At 52.5% G+C, this 23669-nt stretch overlaps 1 long non-coding RNA gene across 2 annotated transcripts in view; it reads left to right on the forward strand.

Moving 5' to 3' along the window:
- Nucleotides 1-23669, forward strand: part of LOC105722110 (uncharacterized) — a 43529-nt gene that overhangs the window by 1176 nt on the left and 18684 nt on the right. The gene's annotated exons all lie outside the window — the stretch shown is intronic.

The raw sequence follows: 23669 nt of genomic DNA on the forward strand, positions 1-23669 counted from the left end.
GCACGTGACTGGCACTCCACACCTGTGACATCATCATCACCCCCACCGAGCAAATGGGAGGTAGGAGTAGGAGGGTAGGAGTCCCCGCTTGATTCAGCACATGGACTCTACTCTCCCCTGACCCCTGGTGCCCCAACAAGCCATACTTCCTCCCCAGACCCCGCTTTCCCCGGCAGAAAGGCTCCTACCATTCAGCCAGTCAGCTTGGAAGAAACAGAGAAAACAGCTTGCCCGGAGGCAGGGGGATAGCTGAGATGACCTCAGGAGAACCCTTCTTGGATAAGACACCTAAAACTTCACCAACAGGTTTCCCGGGGGACAGTGGTGTGTGTGGGGAAACCAGGATGACCTGCCTGCTGGCTGTCTCTCCCACGGCTTCCTGTGCCTAACCATTTCCCCCACCCTTGTGTACTGCCGCTCCTCTCCTCACTTTTTGCGCAACCTCACTGATGTTCCGGGAGCTCAGTTGGGCAGAGCTGAATGCCAGGGCCCCTGAGGCCCGGAGGAGTTCCCTGTAGGAACCTTTTCCCCTCCCTCTTCCAGCTACGGGGCCTCCCACCTCTCCTCTACCTCTCAGAGCTGGGAGAAGTTGCTTGGAGGACCGCAGAGAAAGAAGAGCAGAGAAGAAAGAGATGGGGCAGGCTTAGAGTGAGGATTTGTATCTGGGAGGTGGGGAGTGTGGGGTGGTTGTGGCCAGTTTGGCAAAAGATGTGAGATGGGGTTGAAAGTGAGTAACTACATGGGGGCTAGAGATGCCCCCAGCTTCCTAGAGGGGAGCCTGGGTGAGTGGGGAGGTTGTCAGAGGGGAGCAGGTTGCTTAATGCCTCCTGTAAAAGGGTCCAGAAGCCTGGGTTAGTCCTGCTTTAATTGAGGAGGTGGGACAGGCAACATTACTTCTCCAACCTCAGATTCAGTATCCATAAAGTGGGGGTAACAGACATACCTCAAGGGTTGTTATGAAGATCAAATGAGTTAATGGATAAGAAAGGGTTGTGCTCAAGTTGGTGAAGGCTGGGCTGGTGCATTCCATTCATGTGGTCCTGGGTTCCCGAGGTCCACTATGAACTACAGGTGAGGGCAGGATGCCCACCAAGACCCCACAGGTGATACGCAGCGGAAGGGAAGGTGGGAGAATGAACCTGTCCCCAGCTCCTGTGCCCAGCCCCTCGCCTGGCCCTTAGTGTGTACTCAACAAATGCTTGTAGAATGAATCGATAAATGGTGTTTTGGAGGAGACATGGGCAGAAATGAATAAGGACAATGGCATGTGAGACATTTCAGTGGGAGAATTGAGAGACGGGGTGACTTAAGGAAAGCAGCGCAAGTTTGAGAGCCAGATGACCTGGGTTCAAACATTCAGTTTCTTCATCTGTAAAGGAGAATAATAACAGTCGCAGGCAGTTGCTATGAGGATTAAGTGAGATCATGTGTATGAAGAGGCTGGCCTTTCACAGGCACCCAGTAAATGGTAGCGGCAATGATTACTATGACTAAGATGGGAGGGTGCTTTCTACCTCCTAGGAGAGACTATTCAGAGGCTTCCGGCCCTTCACCCGCCCGTGAGGCGGGGTGGGGTTGCCCACTCTCCACACGCCCCAGAGCCTGCAAGAGTCTGGTTGTCCAGGTGGTTTGCGTGGGGGGCTCAATGAGTGGGGAGCATGCCCTCCACCCATAGGAACTCAGAGCTCCGACCTTTCTTCAGAGAAAGACTCATGGTTTGGGGAGTCTAGCCCAGGCCACTAAACAGACCACTTGTAAAAACATATATATATATATATATATATATATATATATATATACAGCCAACAATTTCAAGGGGGCTGAATCGGAAAAGAAGAGCCCTTTGGAGGAGGAGGTGATGGAAGATCTTGCTTCCACACCAATCAGCAGGCAGTGATCCCTGAAGCATCTTCCTAGGCTGCTTTCAGAGAATCTAAGTTCCAGTAGTGTGTTCGTGGGGAAGGGAGTCATTGGCATCTGATTCCACCGAACCCTACTATCTCAGACCCCCGCCTGATTTCCCCACTTCCTCAGTGGTACCTTTCTTCCTGCCACCCAGCCCACCCACATTCTTGTTCCCGTCCTCTCCCTCCCCGTCGGCCTTCACGTTCAGTCGTTCATCAAATCCTACTGCTATTTCCTTCCTTCCTCCCTGCCTTCCTTCCTTCCTTCTCTCCTGACCACTGCCTCCATGCTCCACCCACCCTGTCCCATCGCCCCCCTCTTCACATCTTATCCCTTACCTGGACTATTGCAAAATTGATTTGCTGGTCTCCAGCCATGATCCTCCAACCCAGCCTACACTCCCTGCTGGGAAACCTCCATCTCCCTTATTTCCAGGAGGATTAAGCCCAAACTCCTTATTCTGGCATTTTTATTTTTTATCCCCTGGTCTTGTATTGGTGGATTCAGGAAATCTGTTGACTGGGTCCCTCCATACCATCTGGGCTGGTCTTTTCTGCACCCGCCAAACAGGCCTCGGTCTCTGTTCCCACTTTCCTCCTTAACCTGCGGTGCCCTGACTCACTTCTGCCTTTCTAGACCTGCCCATCCTTAAGACCTGTTGAAGTTCCTCCTCCTCCCCTTTTCTTCCTCTCCCACTCCTTGCCCTCCTCCTTCTTGCCTGTGGAGCCTTTCCTGACCACCTCACTCCTGAAGGATTTCTCTTTCTCCTGGGGTCTCCACGTGCACCCCTCCAGCTTGTACACACGTGTTGGCTTTGTCCATTTTTCCTTTGGGAGGAAAGCGGTGGGGGTGGTGGACGTCCTTCAGGGAACAACAGGTAGGTGACTCAGGACTAGTTCTGCCCCTCTGGGTAGGCTCGCCTACAGATGGGGCACCAAGATGCTAGGGAGTCCCCTCTGACACAGGCTAACAGAGGAAAAGCCTCCTTGCTTTACTGGAATACAAAATCTGTCTCTTTCCCATGCCCTTTGCTCATTCCAGAAATAGGATGCTGAAGGGGAGAAGGCTCTGGAGCTTTCACAATCCTGAGTTTGCATAAAGAGGAGAACCCAGAAGCCAGTCAGAGTCAGAAAGTTTTGTGTAGAAGAGGACTCGAGGACCACACTGGTCCAGTTGTCTCATTTTGCAGATAAAGGAGTTGCACTTGATTCCAACACCAATGTTCCTGTTGGAAAGGGCTTCAGACCTTCCAGGCACAATGCTGATCCCAGAACAATGTTTTCTCCGAGAGGCATTCAGAAGGACCCTTTCTGACCACCCTGGTGACCTTGCCACCCCAGCTGATGGGACAGGACCTCTGGGTTCTGTTACTCCTCCTGAGGGCTCTGGTTCCCCACTGGCCTTGGTTTCCCAGGACTATGACATCCAGAGTTGCAAATCTGCAGCCACAGGAATTCCCCCAACTCCTGGTGAGGAGGCGCCCTTGACATATTTCCTAATTCCAAGAACAGGGGTTGAGGTGGGGTGGGACTTAGGAGGGGAGGTTACTTCATCCCAGCCAGCCCTTCAGGTAAGGACAAGAGGTGGAGGGAAGGGGAATGGGAGTGGCACGGTGGGGAGGAGGGGTCACAGAGAACTAGCGGGGATGGGGGTCTCAGGGAATCAGGTCTCAGAGTCTCAGAAAGGGTGTCTCATGATGCTAGGTTAGGGGCAGGAAAGTGGAAGAGGGAGTGAGAGCCAGGTATAGGGAACACAACAATCTGATCCCCAGTTAAAAACAAACAGCCCTGCTACGTGATATCAGCATCGCTGGAAAAAAAGTCAAGTGCCCTATTGCCAGAGGTGTGTATCTTCGAGCCCTGCTCCCCCTTCCACTGCCTCCCATCCCCCTATCAGTTCAGGGATAAATAGCAGGTGCCGTGTGATAATACTGAGAAACAAAAGGGTGACCCTTCCCCTCCTCCACTGTACAGGGAAGGGGGGCCCGGTCCCAAAGGGCCGGAGGGACTTAGGGGGATTGTGGGACTTAAGGGGAGTAGGGGGTGAGCCAGGGAGAGCAGAGGCAGGTGATGAGGGTGCGTGGACCATTCTATACCCTGGCAGGAGAGTGGGCCAAACCTGGAGCAGAGGGGATGCAGGGCTCCTGCGAGGTGGAGGAGCCGGACCGGGGAAGGAAAGGGAAAATAGACCCTGTGGGCTGGGCACAGGCTGGAGCAGATGCCCTCCTGGGTCTCTCCAGGACTTCTCCTCCAATGAGCTTGTGCCAAAGCAAGCCCGGTACCGCCTCCCAGTCACATTTCTGACCAGGTCTGTGTCAACACTATCCGAATACTGTAGGCAGAGGTGGGCTCAGGCAGAGACAGGCTGGGGCGCAGATGGGTTCAGGCAGATGAGCTCAGGCGGAGATAGTGCCTGAGTGAGTGGATGCCTGAAAGGCTTGGACCGGCACCTGGCCATGGGCAGCATGCAATAAACTCCGACTATTACCGTTACTGCTATGACTCCCGTGGAGCCTCTCTCTGGCTCTGCCATCTCTAGCAGGCACTCTGCCTTTTTTGGCTTTCCTTTTTCCATCTGCCCTTATACCCGCTGCCCCATGCCTTAACCCCTCCAAATTTTCCTGAGACTTGATTAGAGGAACAGCAGAAAATCTTGTGAGAAGAGCGTAGACCATCTGGGGAGCAGGACGGTGAGGGGCCCATTTGTGGGTTTTGGTCAGGTCTGGAAGTGATCCTGTCCCTGTGGCCCAGGCTGACTTGACCCTCAGTCCTGCCGGGGGTGTGCATGTGGGGGAGGGGGTTTTTGACGCACGTGTGCCAGGCACGGGAACAGGCCAACCCACCCTGGCGTCCTTATCACCCGTTCCTAGCCGGCTGGTTGCTGTATTCTGGGAAGAGGAAAGGTCACTTTGAGGTTTCCCCTTTGCTCCAGCTGCTGGTTGCCTCCCCTCCTCATCCAGGTGGGGGCCACAGGGCAAGAGCAGCCTCTGAGTGACCCAGATGTGAATGTGAGCTAGGATGGACAAGCCTGCTGGGGTCTTAGCGGGACACTACATCCCTGGCAGGAGGAGGGAGGAGGTAGAGACCTCTGTACCCCCAAGGCTTTTTTTCTGAGATGGAGTCTCCCTCTGTCACCCAGGCTGGAGTGCAGTGATGCAATCTTGGCTCATTCTAACCTCCACTTCCTGGGTTCAAGCATTTCTCTTGCCTCAGCCTCCCCAGGAGCTGAAATTACAGGCATGCACCATGACACCCAGCTAATTTCTTTTTGTATTTTTAGTAGAGATGGGGTTTCTCCATGTTGGTCTGGCTGGTCTCGAACTCCTGTCCTCAAGTGATCTGCCCGCCTCAGCCTCCCAAAGTGCTGGGATTACAGGTGTGAGCCACCATGCTTAGCCCCCCAAGGCATTTTTAAGCACTCCTCTTCCTTCTACTGTCCCTGTGTTTCCAGGGCAAATCTCTCCCCACTTCTCACCCCAGCCTAATTTCCTCCTCGTGTTGAGGGGAGGATGAGATGTCCCTAAGGTGTCTTCCCATTCTCTGGCTGTCCTAGAGACTGCATCCCATGTCGGGGAGAGATTCACTGATACCAATCCCCAAATCCCCACCCCTTATCTCCAGGCGGACTCTCCCTCCCTCTGCACTTTCTCTGCTGGGGATAGGTGCTGGGCTGAGGAAATAGGCTCCAGAAAGAAGGGACTGAGGCTAGACTTTGAGAATCATTTCCCAACACTGAGGCCTGACAAGGTCATGGGCTCCTTGGAATGGACACTTGAGGTTAAATTCCTAGAAGTCTTTAAGGAGACTGGGGCTGCTTTCACTTGGAAGCAGGGCCTGGGCAAGGAGACCAGTGAAGGGCCCAGCTGCTCTGGTCCCAGAAATCCAGGCTTCCCGCCCAGTGAAGTTCAACTTCCCTCGAAGGGGTGGCCCTGCCCCTTCCATCTTCCAAGTAGTGAGCCCACATCCCCCAGAGGTTGGTCAGTGTTGAGCTGATCCTCGATTCCCCCAGCAAGCTCAAGGGGGTGGGAGTCTGGCTGTTTAGTGCGGTTTAAGAGGTGCTCTTGAATACTGGGTCTATGCCAATCTCCGGAAGACTCTGGGCATTCAAAGATGAAGAGGAGTTCGTCTCTGCCCCAGGGTTTATACAAACGAGACTCAGAGCAGGTGGCTGGCTCTGGGACGTGCCTGGGAAGGCCATCCTGGCAGTGGAGGTGCTCCTGGGGCCTGCTGGTCATGGTGCTGCCCAAGCAGGGTCTTCCCAGGTCTGAATGCCAGGGCCAGGATGAGGGAGGTCGGGGAGGACTGTGGGGCTCTGAGGGAGGGTCATCTGGAGGAGTGAAGCCACTCAGGGGGAAAGCCCTCCCTCAGTCTGCCCACGTGGGGGGCTGTGGCACTCCAAGGTCTTCCTTCTGGGGCTTGGACCCGTGGGGCAAGTGTCAGGAGGCAGTAGATGCTGGGGACCCTCTGGGCTGATTTTGAGGAATGGGGGCACTGCCTGAGAATGGCTTGGAACCCTTTGGAGCTGCAGGGTGAGGGGTTTGGAGGCTGGGACCCTGGGGAGCTGGCTGCCCATCCACTATCCTGGCCCAAGCCCTTCTGTGTTGAAACACTCACCAGGGAGTAGGGCGTCCCAGGTCCAGCTACCTCGCACCTGCCTGCCTGATGGAGCTGGTCCCTTACTCACCCTCTCCCACTCCTCACTTTCCTCCCCCTCCCCCTCTTCCAACTTCTCAGGACTAATGGGGACACATGGGATCCTGCGTAGTTTGTACCGAGTTCCCGAGCTGGTGGAGAAGTCAGTGAGTGAAGAGGATGTCTCGGGGGTAGGAGGGTGGGGAGGCAGCCATAAAGAGTGGGCTGGTGAGCCAAGCCTTAAGAGCTCTCACCTCCAAGATGCGAAAGAAAGGGAGAGGAGCAGCCTGCAGCTTCAAAGGCTGGCGAGGGGGAAGGTCTAACACTCCTTTCCCTAGGACACCTTTGCCTCGCTCTGTTTCGGGGTCTGGCGACCTCCTCCACCATGCCTTCGCCCCACTTGCTCCCTCGGCCAAGCTCAGCCTTGCAGACCAGGTCCACACGTGGACGTGAAGACCCGAAGGGCTCCTGAGACGGGAAGGGCTGGGGACTGCTCTCAGACTCCAGGGGACAAAGTGTCCTCCCTACTTGTGCTCAGTGGGCAGTTGGCTCCTGTCATCTCTCCCCTCAGTACCCCTGGTGCCCGCCCCCTTGCAGGGATGACCCCAGCCCCGTGGGGTGGGCTGGGTTGGGTGGGGCTTACCGGTGGGTGAGCAAAGCCGGCTGGGCAGGGCTGCAGGTGTGTCTGGGGAGCAGGCAGCCGAAAGGTGTTCCTGAGGTGTGTGAAACTGCGCTGCTCAAATAATCCAGGGAGGCGTTTATAAATAACTTTTCCTCAGGGCCACGGGGTGAGCCCCGGCTTCTGATTGGCTCAGAGGGGAAGTGGTTTTGAACACTACACCATAGCTAAGCCTGAGGAGATAGGAAAAGGAGATAAGGGGAAAAGGTCCCAAATGAACAGCCCTTTTTTTGTTTTACCTGGGGAGCAGGGCTGTTTGATGGGAGCTTGGCACTTCCTAAATCCACCCCAAAGACAATAGGTCACATTCAGCGGGCCTCCTGCCCCACGGCCTCTCCCAAGGCGGCCAGGAGGAGGGGGACGAGACAGAGGAGGGGGACAAGGCAGGCTCCTCTGAGCTTGCTGTCCTGCTGCTTATGGGGCTGGGGGTCAGGCCAAATAGCCTCTGGGACAATGGGAGCTATTGAGGCCACCCGAGGGGTGTGCTCTTGGGTCTGCTTGCTTTGAAGATGGGAGATCTAGGGGGTGGGAAGACAGTAGACCTCTGAACACCCCTGGGGAAGGGGAAGAACCGTGTCTGGGAGGCCCTGGGAGCCTTTAGGAGGTTTGGGGTGGCGGCAGAGACCTGGTCCCCAGTTCTGTCCCCAATCTTAAGTCACTTGTGAGCTCTGTGCCTCGGTCTATTCATCAGTACAATGGGGAAAGTATTCCTGGCCCTCCAGGTAGTGTGCAAAGAGAACCCAGGGGTTTATGATCTGGTAAAAGAGCTCAAGAAACTGGACTTACAACAATTATATGAGAGGTGACCTGAAGCCTAGCAAATCTCCACTTCACAGGCCTCTGCCGCTTCCAGGAATTAATGTCTCCCTGGGTCATGGCACTGCCCTGGCTGCTGCCAGCTGAGCTGCCCATCTCAGGCCCATAGAGTACTGCAGAAGGACCTCAGAAAGCAATTCTGGACAGGGGCTTGGAGGGGGAGTGGGGAGTTTCTTGATTTACCTCCTGGGAGGGAGAGTCCCTACCTGACACCAGATGCCCTTTCTTTGAGACATCAAGAGCTGCACTCTCCTTGTCCTCAACTGTCCCCCCATCTCTCCAAAAGAAACCAGAGGCTCTGAAGTGGTCTGGAATCAGTGCAGGGGGCATCAGGAAGGCACCTCTAAAAGTTGGGGCGAAAGTTCCCCAAGGTGAAACGAGCTAGCTTCAGTACGTAATAGGGACTCAATAAATATTTGTTAAATGAATGAAAGAGTGAATTGTCTGCAAGCCCAACCCGAGGGATAGTTTGTAGATGCATTGTTGTAGGGACTAGGGAAACACCCGAGGTCATGCAGAGTTGTCAGGGTGTAGCCAGAATTCAAGTGACCCAAGTGTGCCCTGACACCTGGCTGAGGGAAGGATGTGTGCGTGGACATTGCCTCGGGGGGCGCTTCCCCAGACCCCTGTGTGGACTGAGCTGCCATGCTGCACATCCCTTCCCGTGGCTTCCTCTGCTTCATTCTCGTAACACTAACCACAGTGAATAGTAATTACGCACGGAATCGTCAGTCTTTCTCCAAACACCGTGAATTCCCTGAGGAGGACACGTGGGCAGTGCTGTTTCGTATCCCTACCCACCTAGCCCAGTGCCTGGCACTTAGGAGGAGCTCAATATAGATTTGGGGAATGAATGAACAATTATACGATAGTCTTTACACAAAGCAGAGCCAGAGGGTGAGAGTTTGTCCATCATCTTCAGTATTGCCCAGTGTCATGGGTAGCCTGACCTGTTCTAAACTTTGGCCAGGAAATTCCTAGAAAGCAGGTGAGTCATTAGGTTCTTCCTATAGCCAGGTGACAGTGGCCATCAATATCAAACAACTAAGTCCCCTGGCTGAGACACAATGTCCACCAGGGAATCTTCTGGTTGTACGTCCTTCAGGGAAGAGAACGCACTGCCCAGATGGCTGGAGCGTCTAGGGCTGCTTTTGCAGGCATGCTTCTCTTTTAAATGACCCATGGACATTCTGGGCTACTAATTGATCCAGTGTGAGTTTTATTAATGTGAGTTAGTACCTCCTGAGTCTGACCTACTTTCCATAGTAACACTTGGTTTTCACACAGGTTATTTGGTTTAATTCTTATACCAATCATATAGGCATGTTACTCTCACTTTTTGATGAGTAAACTGAGGTTGACTGATTTGAGATAACTTGTTCAAGGTCACAGAGATCCGGATGGAAGAGACAGGATCTAACTTGGCTAAAATGGCTTCAAATCCTCTGCTTAGTCTATGATATCATCTTAACCTTTGAGCCTGCAAAGTTAAGGATTCGATCTTATACAAGACCTTACCATTTAGATACTGTCAGACTCCCTTGCAGGTGTAACTCCTAATGTAACCTGGACGAAGATGTCTGGGGCCTCCGGGATATGTGCTGGAGTTGGGAACTTGTTGTCTGCTCTCAAAACTTTACTATTGTCTCAGCAAAATTCTGGGCGGGTAGCCCTTACATCACAGGGGCAGTAGGGATAGATGAACCCAGAGATCCCTCTGAAGTCACCTAGGAAGATGGACAGCGAGCTCAGAATCTGGAACCAGTCATTGGTGGGAGGCCCAGGAAGAAGGAAACCAGACCAGAGGCTAGGGAAGCGGAAGACAGGAGGGAGAGCGTCCCTGAAGGCTGAAAAGGCATCTTAGGGGTATCTTGGGTAGAATTAAACTGTGGACAAATTTAGGGTTGATAGAGGGAACACAAAGATATAGAGAGACAGGTGACAGAGAGACAAGTGACAAAAACACAGACAAGAGGTGATAGAGACAGAAGATCAGAAACAAAGAGAAAGGAACAAAGGACACGTTAACAGCCATAGCAGCTCAGCCTTGAGTTTTGCTAAGTCGTTTGTGTTTCATGATGAAAGCAGATGAACAGCAACCCTATGCCTCTCTCTGGAGCCGTGCAGAGAATCCTTTGGAAGCAGCTTCACCCCCACAAACACAGGGCCCAGGAGTGACCGCCTGTGGCGTGGCCATGTGCTTATCTTCATCATCTCTCTGACAGCAGCGTAATCAGCCCTTCAGCCACATCCCAGCTAGGCGAGGCCCTTCTCACCTGCACAATGAATAGCCCTTGCTTCCTTGTCCCAGGGTGGGATGCTGCATTCGTTCATTCATTCATTCACTTGAAACCCCTTATCGAGTGCCAGGATCCTGTGGACAGTGAAATAAATTAGACACAATTCCTGTCCTGAAAAGATCTCACAACCTGGTGAGGAAGACAAGAAGGTGAAGCGACCATCATAACACAGAACATAGGGTGCTGTGGGAGTACCGGGGAGAGGCGCCCAGATCAGCCCTCCAGGGCATGGAGAAGGAACTGGGAAGACCCCAGCAAGAGGAGGACAGGAAGGTCTGTCACAGCTGCAGCCTGGACACCTGAGCTATAGACCCCAGGCCAGGGAGGACTCCCAGGAGGAAGTAGGATGGCGACTGCCCCTGGAAGCACTATTTCTAGAAGGGCTTTCCAGCTGGTTCCCAAGCCCTCTTTGATTTCTGAACCCACCCAAGATTCTCTGCCTTAAAGCCCATCCCTGTGTTCCCCTGTGATCCAGCGCTTGCAACCACACACACACACACACACACACACACACACACACACAGTCACACTGAACAGTCACACATAACACTGAGTTATGCAGATAAAGCCAAAGTATTCCTGAGGTTCCCTCCTGACCCATCTCATCTTTGAGCTGGTCCTGCTAAGAAACAGCTATTTTCCAGATGCGCAAACCCAGGCTAGACCTGCAAGAAGGAGATGAATTCTGCCACCTCTGTCCATCCTTGAACCTCTGGTCTTATCTGCACCTGCTGGCCTCTTGCACGTGTGCCTGTGTGGGTGCCAAGGGTGTGGGCAGGAACATGTTTTGGGCAGAGCAGCCCAGTACTTAAACAAACACCTCAAGGCTGAAGACAGAAAAGTCTTCACCACCCTGCCCTGCGGCGGCAGGATCTGACCTGGCCCTGCGCGCGGCTGCCAGGTTCATGAGTGCATGAGAACTGATGGGACTGCAGAGGTACACAGGGAGAGACGAATCCTCACTTCTTTCCCGTGGGAAGCCCAGGGGCTCAAGTACCCCAGCTGTGCTTATCTTAGGCTGGTCAGGAGTCGTGGAAGGCAAGGTGACTAGGGTGATGCCAACCAGCGCTTGGTCTTTCAACACAGGGAACCTGAGCCCCTACCATGCATCCAGCACTATGCTAGGCATTGGGCACGCAAGACCCAGTGAGAACCCGTCCTTGGGAGATCAAGACCCTGGCAGAAGCAGGCAGAGGAGGCTTCTAGAACACACACAATGACAGAGCTGGGGGACAGTATGTTAGGAGGAACCTTAGGGTAGACTGCCGTGTCTGGAAAGATCTTGTCTGGAGACGGCCAGGTCAGCATGGGCCATGATCCCTGCACATCTGAGGCCAGAGGAAAGGACAGGTCACAAACCACAGAACAAGAGATGAGAACGAGGCCTTAGGGTCCATCTGGTTCACCTCCCTCACTTTACATATGAGATACTCGAGGCCCCAGAGAGGGCCAGGGAGCTGCCCAAAGTCACCGAGAGAGATGATGGCAGAGCTGAGATGGCTCAGGTCGGTGCCTGCCTCAGGACCCTCCACCCTGGTCCTGGAGCACAAACCAAGCCCTCTCTCCACAAAAGGGGCAAGAAGTCACGTGGGGACCTCCTTCCACTCCCCACATGCTCGTTACCCAGACATACCCTGTGCACAGAGGTGGGCATGTGCTGGCTGCCACTGCAGAGGGATTGTTCTGCCCATCTGAACTCTGGCCAACTTTGTTAAAGGAGTGGTTTAGGGTGAGGGTCGGGGGTGTGGGGAAGCAGGTCTGCAGCGTCAGGGCTTGGGAGCCCAGGGGGATACAATTCCTAGGTGGGCGGGTCCTGCAGCTTCTAGAAGGAGGAAAGGATTCTGCTCAGAACCAGAAATTGGTGGCCTGGGTGAGGGTGTTCAGGGCAGTTCACATTGCCCTGGGAATGCTGAAACTGGGGCTGGAGCTTGGGAGGGGGTGAGTTCTAGGCGGTTAATGTTGACTGATGGGCCTCCTGGCTGCAATTCTGACACTAGGGACTTAGGCCAAGCACATATTAACCTGGGTATAAAAGCTGTTTCTAAGGGTGGGATGTAGATCCCCATAGCAGGGCTAACTGAGAGAGTTGGAGAAGCATGGGATTGAGAATCTTGGGGATCAGGCCTCACCCCATCTCTAGGATCTGGCTTAGGCAGCAAGGGTATTAGGGCAGAGGTGGTGTTTCCTGAATGCAGTCAAGTCAGAGGAAAATGATACCTTCCCATCCCCCTCTTCCTATTCCACGTGCTCCAGGAAAGGGTCTGAGACTGGAGGGTGCCTAACGCCCACCACCTGATCCAGCCCACCTGACTCTTCCTCCTGGTGACCCTGACCCCACGGACCTCTGTTTTCTGAGTGCCAATAGCTGTGCTGTCTGAACCTCACTGCCGGCCAAAGGTGAGATATTCTACGTTTTCTAGGTTATTTTTGTCTCTGAACGGCTCCTTGAGGCCAGGGATTGTATCACAAGCGCTTGCGATGCATCAGAATGTAGTGGAAGAAGGAAAACTTTCGGCTCAGATCTTGGCTCTGGGGGGCGGGGAAGGGGGTGTGGTTTGCAAGTCATGAGACCTGGGACAAAGTATTAAACTCCCAGGCTCAATTGATTCATCTGTGAAGGGGGATGAGTCGCAAAAAAAGGAGGTGCAGTTGTAAGGCGAATTCCTTTCCTTCGGGCACAAACACAGGGCCCAGGAGAGACCGCCTGTGGCGTGGCCATGTGCTTATCTTCATCATCTCTCTGACAGCAGCGTAATCAGCCTTCAGCCACATCCCAGCTAGGCGAGGCCCTTCTCACCTGCACAATGAATAGCCCTTGCTTCCTTGTCCCAGGAAGCCGGGAATGCTGAGCTCCCGTTTGCAGATCTGGCCTCATAATCTCCCAGAAGCAGCCAAGTGGCAGAATGGGTTCCAGAAGGCTCCTCTCCCAAGCTTCTCCAGCAGAGCAAAGCCATGGTGGCAGCACCCACACCTGAGCCCTGAAACCCCAGCGCCCTCTGCCTGGTCTCCTTTTGGAAGATGCCAAGTGGAAAGAGTGTGAGTGAATATGTGTGTGTGTGTGTCTGCAGTGTGAATTTTGAACAAGAATGCGATGCTTTTCTAAAAGAGAGGGGGCCTTGGGTATGTAGCACACCTTTCCTCTTCCTCCCTCCACGCCTCCACGTGCTCTCTTATGACCAGTGGTCCTTTGCCTAGCCCTGGATGCAGCTGAGCCCTCTCACCCTCTGGATACCTGGAGCTTTCCTGCCTAAGGAATAATCCGGACTCTCTAGAGCCCGATCCACGGGTATAGGCAGCTTTTCTAAGAACAGTCTTGCAGCGGGGGCTGCTCCAGTTCACGCTGCAGAGAAGGGAGTGTGGCGGGGCATGTGTCTACCATGAGTGTTTGGGGGACAAGTCCATAAATTTGTCAGCACCTTTCTGCAAAGTAAACCTATTGCAGTGTGTGTGTGTATGTGTGTGTGTGTGTTTTTTTTTTTTTTTTTTTGCCTTCCAAGGTCAGGGTGCTTAGCTCCCTGATTCCACCCTCTCCCCGCTTCCAGCAACTTCTCCAGAACCGATCACCGAGGGCTAAGGTGGAGATGGTAGCGGGGTCAAGGATAGGCTTGCAGTCCCAGAGAAAGGACATGTCTACCCTAGGAAGGGGACTGAGACCAAGCCAGGGCTTTAGTCTGGAACACACTTGGGTGCCCTGGCCAGCTGAAACTCAACTCTCCATCTGGGATTGGGGTCAGGTGTGAGCTATGCATGGCGTTCCCTGAGCAAAGTGGGCCCAGTGTGAGGGTGCAGGAGGAAAACAGGGGCTGGCCCGCTGGGACCTTGGCTGGGGCCACTTCTCTGGGTCTCCTAGCACAGCAGGCAGGCCCTAGGTGGGTGTGACAAAGGTTGGCTGAGTGGCGCTGGGGTCCAACCCTCAAGAAGTACCTTCACTCCCAGAGTACAGGGAACAGGCCACCGAGCGAGTGGGTTCTTGGTCAGCTGGGGCTAGTTCCTGTCAACCCTCCAGGGTTCTGCTCCGGCCTGGCCTGCTCACAGGGCCGCATTGTTCCCCGGGAGCCTCTTGAGAATTTAGCTTGTCTCGTACTGCTGGTACATTCGTTGGCTGTGATTCCTGCTGAAGACATCTTCAGGAGGCAGGCAGGACGCCAAGCTTGTGGGCAGGACTTGAACCGCTCCACCGAGCAGGGAGCTCAGAAGCCGCAGGGGCTCGCCAGCCAGTGATGTGACCATCTGGGGCTGTTTGCCAAGGGCAGGAGCAAGTTTGCCTGAGAAGTTCTGACACCCCGACTGGCCCCGGCAAGGAGGCTGAGTGCAGGGGGCTGTCTGCAACCCGAGTGTCCTGAGCTTGGCTCTGTCCCCTCCAGAAACAAGCTGTGTGATTATGGGCAAGTTAATAAACTTCCCTGAGCTCTCGGCCTCCTCATCTGCTAGCAGCACCTACATCAGAGGGACGTTGGGAAGGTTACACAAGGTCATGCACGAAAAGCGCTTAGCTCAAGGTCTAAACCTCGCAGCCTCAGAGGGCCCAGCCCATGAACACTGCCCTGTCTCTATGCTCGCTCCCCATCCAGCTCAGAACGCTCTCCCTTCCCGCCTCAGCTTCCTAAGCACTTCAGCTCAAGCCACATGTCCCTGATGCCTGCCGTGTGCGCTGGTTCTACCCACAATCCCATAGCACTCCCAGGTGGTAACGGCAGTTAGATCCTTGACCACGTGTTGTCAGGGATTTGGCTCTAATGCGAGGCTTCATTCTTGGACCATAAGATTTGGGATGTTTGCTTGTTTTGCCTCCTTTGCGGACCAAAACATACTAAGCATTGTAACAAGAGTGCTTACCCATTGACTGAACATACCCATCCTGGGTCCTGCCGCTGGGCAATTAGAAAAACTATAATTTATTGTGGTTGTAGTTATACTCTGTGGAGATCCAAGGGTTCCAAAGACGTGCTTCGGCTGCAGCCACACCCCACCAGCTGGTGAGCTCATGTGATTGTGACCTGCCCACGTTTTGCTGGCTGGTGCCCCCTCCCTCTGACTCAGAGCTGAGTGTCCTTCCCTAGCTACAGTTTGCCGTGGTTAAGAGTGGGAGTCTCCGGGGTGTCTCTGTGTGGGCTCTTCTGCTCTGGACTTGTTCTTACTGTCTCTTGCCCACCGGTCATGGAGATAGCGTCCCTCCTGAGAATTCTGCCCTCCTGCTCTGGTGCCAAGTCCCGGTGCTCCAATCCTTTCTCTACACTGTCTCTGCATCCAGCTTTGAAGGTTGGGAAGGCCCAGCATCTCAGCGCACACTATGTATGACCAGCTGCCACATCACGTACCATGCAGAAGGGTGGGTTGTGGCATCTCTCCAATCTGCGTCACTCTGTGTTGTCCCAACCCTGATGGTGCTATGGTGCAGACTGCTGGCTGTGCACCGTCGGAGACTGCATGTAGGACACACGGTGGCCCAGCGGGACTCCACTTCCCAGCCTTCCTTGTAATGAGGTGTGGCCATGTGGCTGAGTCCTCGCTGGACTGTGGATGGAGAATGAGGCTGGCCACCTGCAGGTCTGGGTCTTGAGTTGTTGGACATGCTTCCTGCATGCCCTCCCCTCTTCCTGCCAGCTGGAGCCTAGATGTGGTGGTGACCCAGCTTTCACTATGCATGGTGACAATGGCCTGGCAAGAGGAAAAGCGACAGAGGAAAGGAATCTGGGCCCATGAATGACCTCAGGAATGAACGCCAGCAGCCTGGACTCCTGACTTTGAGACTCCCTAGTCTCAAGGAGAGAAAAACTCCTGTATTCTATGATCTACTGTATTGAGGTTCTCTTTATAATGGGACTTTAGTCTTTAACACACGCATGGGCCCTGAGTCCCAGTGAGAACTGCTTCTTCTGCTTCTGCTGTAATCCTACACTGCCCCCTGACCCCCTCTCTAAGAGCCTAGGTAGGGAAAGAGGTCATAGAAGCCCATTTCCTGAATTCTCCTTCTCTGCTCCAAGGGATTTGATCACAGGGACTCTTCCTCTCCTGTAAATAGAGGGCTGGAGGGCCTTTGATTCACTAGCTCATCAGACATACCCAGACTTTGGATTCCAGGATAGGGTCATCCGGGTCACCTAGCCCTGTGCATCTTTAACAACAGAAGCTTGGTAATTAATGCCCCAGCATAAGTTAAGCCTTGCAGGATGAGGGCTCAGTCCTCCTGCTTGGCTCACCTCTGTCTCCTGCTTAGAGTGAGAAGAGAAAGCAAGCATTGGAGGTCTTTCGGATCAGGAAAGGACGCTGTGGGTTAGTAACCTCCAGGCCTCTCTTATTGTCTCTTAGAGTAAGCAGGTCATATGTGAGTAACCCCTGACATGGGCACCGAGGAAGGAGAGCTGTGCAGACCCCAGGCACGATTAGTGCCTGAAGTAGAACTTACTGCTTACTTATATCTATCTTATATATATAAAATCATACTTAGTCCCATATAATCTTTTTATATAATCATATGACAGATTGCAGTCGGAGCTGTACCAACACATTTAGTGCTGATTTATAGAATCCTTCTATATAACCATGTAGCAGTTTGTAGTAGGAGGAATGCCTAGAGCAGTCACAGAGCAGAAGCAGTACATGGGAAAACAGCCAGACCAGGACAAGAATCAATGACCCAGGTGGTAGCGCCCCTGCCTGAAAGGGCATACGATGTATGGCAGGTCAGGGCCTAGACAGCAGCACTCCGTGCCCGCTGCCTGGCCAGCTTGGAGCAAGAGTTATTCTTCTTGAAAAGGAGTTGCAGTACCTTGCATCCAGTTCTCGTGGAAAGTCGGCCTCAGGCCTGAGATCCCGCGCACCACGGCGGCTGTACGCCCTGTCAGCTTTTTCTTGCTGCTGTGCTGGCTTAAATCATCCTCCCATGAAATACCTTAGAGAAGAGCACACTGTCAGCTCCCACCGCATTGGCTTACAGCATCCTTCTACAGGAATTCTTTGAAGTCTCCAGCCCCCAGATAAGAAGTGTTGCACACGGCACTTGGTGCACACAGCCCACCCCCTTGCCTCGGCGACCTAATGGGGGTGGACCCCTTTTTTGTACACGACCCTTTACTACTGCCCACGGCATGGCTCTCTACTGCACATGGCCCACCTCTCTAACTAGATAACCTAATGGGGTGGCCCCCTCGCTTGCCACTCACATGATTATGTGTGCCCTATCACTAAGCCTATAGATAACCTCATTCACAATCCTTCCCCATCCCTTGTACCTAATAAATACAGACGCTTCTGGACGTTCGGGGCCTCGCCTGTCTCTTTGCTCATAGGTGGCGTGGCCCCCCGAGCCCAGCTGCTCTTTTCCAGTCCTTCTGTGTCCTGTCTCTTCATTTCTCGAATCCTTCACCTCAACACAGCTATAAGGGACACCCCACGACCCTGTGGGGCTGTGGCCCTACAGTCATAGATGAAGTTGTGTTACTCACCGAGATTAAGAAAAAACAGCGCTTTAATAATTCTTTGCCTTTGTAGAGTACTTAGAGTGTGGACAGCACTTTAGCGTGCATTATCTGAAGCTACGCATCCCCATTTTGCATATGTGGAGACCGAGGATCTGTTACCCCCACCGAGGATGTGCCCAGGCTTGGGTCAGCCTCAGGCTTCCTGACTTCCAGCCTTGTGATCTTATTTCTATACCCCGCCAGGCTGAGAGGTGATGTTTTGTGACTTATGCTCAGGCAGTGTTGAGCACTGAGGACAGCCTGGAGAAGAAGGCGTTGTGTTGACTTTGGGGGAGCCGCTTCACCAACCCAGTCTGTTTCCCCTTCTGTAAATGTGAAAGACATGCCTGCCTCTCCCAGACCAAGTAGAAAGTTTGTCCTTGTCACATACGTGGTCCCTATTCCAATTCCTGCCCTTACTCTAAGACCATAAGGTAGATTGGTCTGCGGGCTCAGATTTGTCTGAGGAAGTTGGAATTTGGGGAGGAAGAGGTGTCCTGGGGCTGCTGCTCCCAGATGGGTTCACCCGAGGTGAACCACACTAGGCTGTCCCCTGGGTGGGGAAGTGTCATCTGAGACAAGGCCTCAGCCCAGGGAGACCTGGGGTGGGGACTTGCTCTTTCACCTCCAGTGGCCCAGCCATACCAGGTGCCTGGGTGGAGTGTAGGATAAAGGGCCAGTGGGGAAGAAAGGCTGGTTTGACCCTAGTGCCCCGATTTTGCTGCCCCACCAGTTACACAAACACAGCCCTGCACACCTGATGTGAGCACACCCACATCAGGAACCACAGACCCCAAGCCCCAGGCCCCTCAGCTTCTATAGAAAAGCAGCATGCACGATTTAGGTTAGACACGAAGGAAAACTTCCCAGGGTACAGGTATCCGATCAGAGACTGGATAGGGTGGAATTTTCTGAAGGGTGTATGATGGTTTCTATAAACATAAAAAAATGCTTATCTTTTGGTGAAGGGGGTAGGGATGGGGGTGGTGGAGACTTGCCTAGAGGTAGCCGATGCTTAATGTGTAAAACCTTAGTGGTGAAAGCCTTCGATCCCAGGCAGAGAGAAAAGCAACGAAAGAACAAAGCAAGAGGCACATAAGGAACTATACTCCTTGCTCTTGCTTATGTCTATGCCTGGGAGAGGGAGAGAAAGAGCATTCCGGGCTTTGAATACAGGAAGGGGGGCTACTTGCCTGCTGGTTGAGTGGTTACCAGGGAAGCAGGACCCTTTAGCTCTTAGAACAGGGAAGTGGTGGTGGGGGGTCTGTGAGATGCAGATTTCCACGTGTCTGGCGGTCCAATGCCATCTACAGTGGTTATCAGGACTGCCCATGCAAATGAACTCAGGGAATCAGCGAGAGGGAAGCCGGGGAGGAGAGCTACAGAAAAGCTGCTGGCTTCTGCTCACCAGGCCAGTGTCCATCCCAAGGCCTTGGGAGACGGGCTGAGAGGGTCCTCAGAAGGTGGGACGATTCTCTGACCCTAATTCTTCCGATTTCCACATTTTATCATGAAAAATTTCAAGGTTGAAAGATTTCTGTGGTGAACACCATATACCCGCCACTTAGAGTCTTCCCTTAACATTCCGTTCTGCGTGCTTTATCGCGCATCTACCCAACTACCCATTCCTCTATACATCCATCGATCCCTTGTATTTTTGGAAGCATTTCAAAGCACGGGGCAGACCAATTATTTAGGCCAATACTTCAGCATCATATCATTAACAAAGTCCAATATCTGTCACAGTTATTTTTTCTATGGAGATAAGTTTTACATGCAAGGAAATGCACGCATCTCCAATGTGCCGTCCACGTGTTCTTACAAACGCCCACACCCTTATCAAGGCACAGAGCGTGAGGACGACTCCAGAAAGCTCCCTCATGCCCCATAAATCCCCACCCCACCCACAAGCAACAGCTGTTCAGATTTTTTTTCTACCGCAGATTTAGTTTTGCCTATTCTATGACTTCATCCATATACATGAAATCATACAACACGGACTTGGTGAAGCTTTCTTCCCTCAGCATAATGACTCCTGCAGTCTTTGGGAAAGAGTCTGCTTTATAAAAAGCCAGCCTTTTTTTTTTTTTTTTTAAACCACCAAAAATCATGTCCCCAAATCTAATCTTCACTAAGTCCAGGGAAGCTGTGTTTACAAGGGCATGGTCAACACCCCAGAGGGCCCATACTGTTTGTCCTTGACCAGCTGAAGGTAAACAGGGTTGAGCTGAGAGACATCTGGGAGCTGGGGACGTTTTTCAGCTCCCAGCTCCTGTTGCTGCTACTAGCTGCTCTTTGGACACCACCTGCCCCCACCCCATGGATTGTTCCCACTCTAGGCACACAGGGCTCTGCCTTCTTCGCACCCTCCTCTGCCTCCCTAACGAAACCAGAAGGATCTGCTCACCGGCCATTTACACTAGATGACTGATAGTCCCGGTTACACTGTAACTGCACCGCCTTCTACTGAGGTGTTGCCTCTACAGGCTATTGACTTGGTTTTATCTCCAAATGGGACCTGATAGGCTCCGAAGCCCTACACCTCTCGGACTCCACTTGAGGTTCCCTTAAGAACGGGGAGCCGTGACTGTGTCTCCTCGGGAATGAGAAGGCGCAACTGAGCGGCACTCGGTGGGCGCAGCTTCATTCTCAGACACAACCCTTAGACAAAGTGCAGAAGTCTGAAAACTGTGATGATATAAAATAATGCTGAAACCTGGAGGGAGGCAGAGGATGCCGATCTCACACCCCTCCCGGAGGCGGGAGGATAGACACTATCCAGAGCTCATGCATTAGTAATGAGAAATAAACAAGGAAGGAAACAAGGAAAGAAAGAAAGAGAAAGAGAGAAAGAAAGAAAAGAAAGAAAGATTTAAAAAGATTTAAACATATTGAAAGTCCCAAAGGCAGCAACCGGAAGACCCGAAATAACACAAATTAGGAAAAGGGGAGAGGTGAGGTTGGAACAGTTTCAGGAGATGTGTCATTGAAGAATTGTATATTACCTCAAAAGTGCAGGTGAGCTGGGTACAGCGGCTCATGCCTGTAATCCCAGCTACACAGGAGGCAGAGGTCAGAAGATCACTTGAGGCTGGGAGCTTGAGACCAGCCGGGGCAACACAGCAAAACTTTATTTCTTTTCTTTCCCTCCCTCCCTCCCTTCCTTCTTCCTCTCTTTCTTTCTTTTCTTTACACAGAGTCTCACTATATTATCTGGGCTGATCTCGAACTCCTGGGCTCAAGAGATCTGCTCCTCTTAGCCTCTCAAAGTGAGCCACTGTGCCCAGCTGATCCTGTCTCTTAAATTAACAAAGTGCATGAGGCATCCGCTCCACACTCTGCCCAGGTTTATCTGTGATATGAAAGCAATTCTCCCCTCCCCACTTGCCGTATCTGAGCAAAAGTGAGGCCATAGGGTCTGTGTCATGGTTTTCCCTTCCCTTGGGGTCCCTGACCTGCCATGACATGCCTTAGCGGGAGAGGCACAGCTTTTGGCAAAGGCATTTTAGGCATTGATGGGAAATGACAAGCGGTATATGGGGCCTGAGGGACCCAGAAAATTGCTTTTAGTCCATCCTGCTGGTCCCCAAGGGAAACCCTAGTTGTTCCTTTGATCAGGGCTTTGGTTGTAACAGGGGATATTTCTCCTCACCAAATGACTTCTGCCCCTGGGGAGGCTGAGTGAGCCACGGGAAGCTTGCTTCTGAAACAACTCAAGAGTGAAGGCGTCCTGGTTCTTCCTCCACTGCCTCTCTCAGCATCAAGAGGCCACCACAAATGGGCACAGAGCTACCTGCTGCCAGCCTCCTCCCTCCAGTCCTCCCCTTCCAGACCTGGGCTTCCTCCTCCCTCCTGCCCTAACTCTGTGGTCATTCCTCCAGCCCCATCTTCATCTTAACCATGGTTAAGTTTATCTGACTTGGCTGTATTTCAGAACCTTCTGGAGAATTTTTTAAATTTATTCATTTATTTATTTTTTAGAGATGGAGTTTCACCGTGTTGGCCAGGGTGGTCTTGATCTCCTGACCTCGTGATCTGCCCACTTCGGTGCCTCCCAGAGTGCTGGCATTACAGGTGTGAGCCACTGTCCCCGGTCAGGAATTTTTCAAAATGCAGATTCTTAGGCCTTGTCCCAAGAAATTCAGATTTACTGTGTCTTGATTGTGAGCATTGTATAAAAGCTCCTCAGCCAATTTCAGCACCCAGCTATGTAAGGGGAGCCCTGCTTTGCCCCCCACCCTGCCTGCCTTCCCCATTTGTCTCCCAAATATGTGTTCTGTGTTTTCTGGCACACATGATGTGAGTTTGATTGGTAATTGACGATTTTCCACATCATCACTTTTAAAATCAGATGCTCTCTGAAACGTCCCTCTGTCTGCCTGCCGTTCCCACCCCATCCCTGAGGCCCATCATCTTTATCAGCAGTGTCATTGTAGAAGACTCATCTGTCTCCCAGAGCTGCTCCTAACCTCTCGAGGCTCTAGAAGGCGGCCCCGAGCTGGGAGAGAGTGCAGCTCTACATTTTTCTAGCCAAGAGCGAAATGGCCTCACTGGGGCCTGGCTCCATGTGGGTCTCAGTCTCAGCCCCAAATCAAGCCCCTCTTCCTCTGTACAACTAGATTCTTCCAATCTTTTTGGGGGAGACTCTCCACAGCCCCCAAGGTGAGGAGGAGGTATTGGTTATGTACACCAGTCAGAACCCCTAGCTTGTCCCCAGGCACCTCATTTCCTTACTGAGCTTATATTAAACAGTGGAACTGGTAATACCATCTTGGCCTGTGACCTCCACTCAGGAAAATATGCACCAATGAACCTGCATTAAATGGTTGGGACATCACCCCTCCTAACCATTCCACAGCATCCATTGTAGGGACAAAAAAAGGGGTGGCTCACCCCTGTAATCCCAGAACTTTGGGAGGCCAAGGCTGGCAGATCGCCTGAGGTCAGGAGTTCGAGACCAGCCTGACCAACATGGAGAAACCCTGTATCTACTAAAAATACAAAATTAGCCGGGCTTGGTGGCCCATGCCTGTAATCCTAGCTACTCAGGAGGTTGAGGCAGGAGAATTGCTTTAACTCACGAGGCAGAGGTTGCAGTGAGCCGAGATCGTGCCATTGCACTCCAGCCTGGGCAACAAGAGTGAAATTCCGTCTCAAAAAAAAAAAGGAAAAAGAAAAAAAGAAAAAAGAAAAGAAAATCGGGACATTGAACAAATAAGCTTTAGGGAGAAGATGATAACCCCAAAACAAACTTCCAAGCACCACTGAAGAAGAGGTTGTTCTGAACTGGGGACAGTATTGTCATTCCTCAAATTGCAGCCACTTCCTATGGACCACACTGAATGGAGAAGAAACTAAATGTGTGTGTGTTTGAATGACACACTGAGTTTCAGTCTGCTAGTTATTTTCACCTCCTCTGGCAAAGGACAAATAGAAGATTTTCCGGAGAAAAATGACCAAAGTCTGTAAAAAACTTATTTGAAAAGTCAAGAATTTATTTATTCATTTTTTTTTTCAAATGACCTTGTTAAAAGAACTTCAGGTATTTTGTCCTTTAGCAGTGCCACCCAGGTCCAGGCTGGAGAGTGAGATGGTGTAGAGTCAGAGGTCAAGAAAGACACCCCAGTTAGAACCTGCTGGTGGGAACCACCTCTCAGCTTCACCCTAGCATGGCTTCTGCCCAAAGGAAGGTGAGAATTTTAGCTTGCGGCAGGGGGCAACCAGAACCCCAGAGATCTGCTTACTCCCTGGAGCTCTAGCTGGAAGACATCAGCCTGAACTGACTGACATCACCCCCAGCCCTCTGGGTCTGCCTGGCAGCTTCCCAGGAAACGAATCACCCAGTTAATGAACACCCCAGGCCATTGCCTGGAGGCTG

Source organism: Aotus nancymaae, unplaced genomic scaffold, assembly GCF_030222135.1.
Source record: "Aotus nancymaae isolate 86718 unplaced genomic scaffold, 86718_ANA_hifiasm-v0.15.2.pri h1tg000039l, whole genome shotgun sequence".
In the NCBI taxonomy this organism is placed as follows: domain Eukaryota; kingdom Metazoa; phylum Chordata; class Mammalia; order Primates; family Aotidae; genus Aotus; species Aotus nancymaae.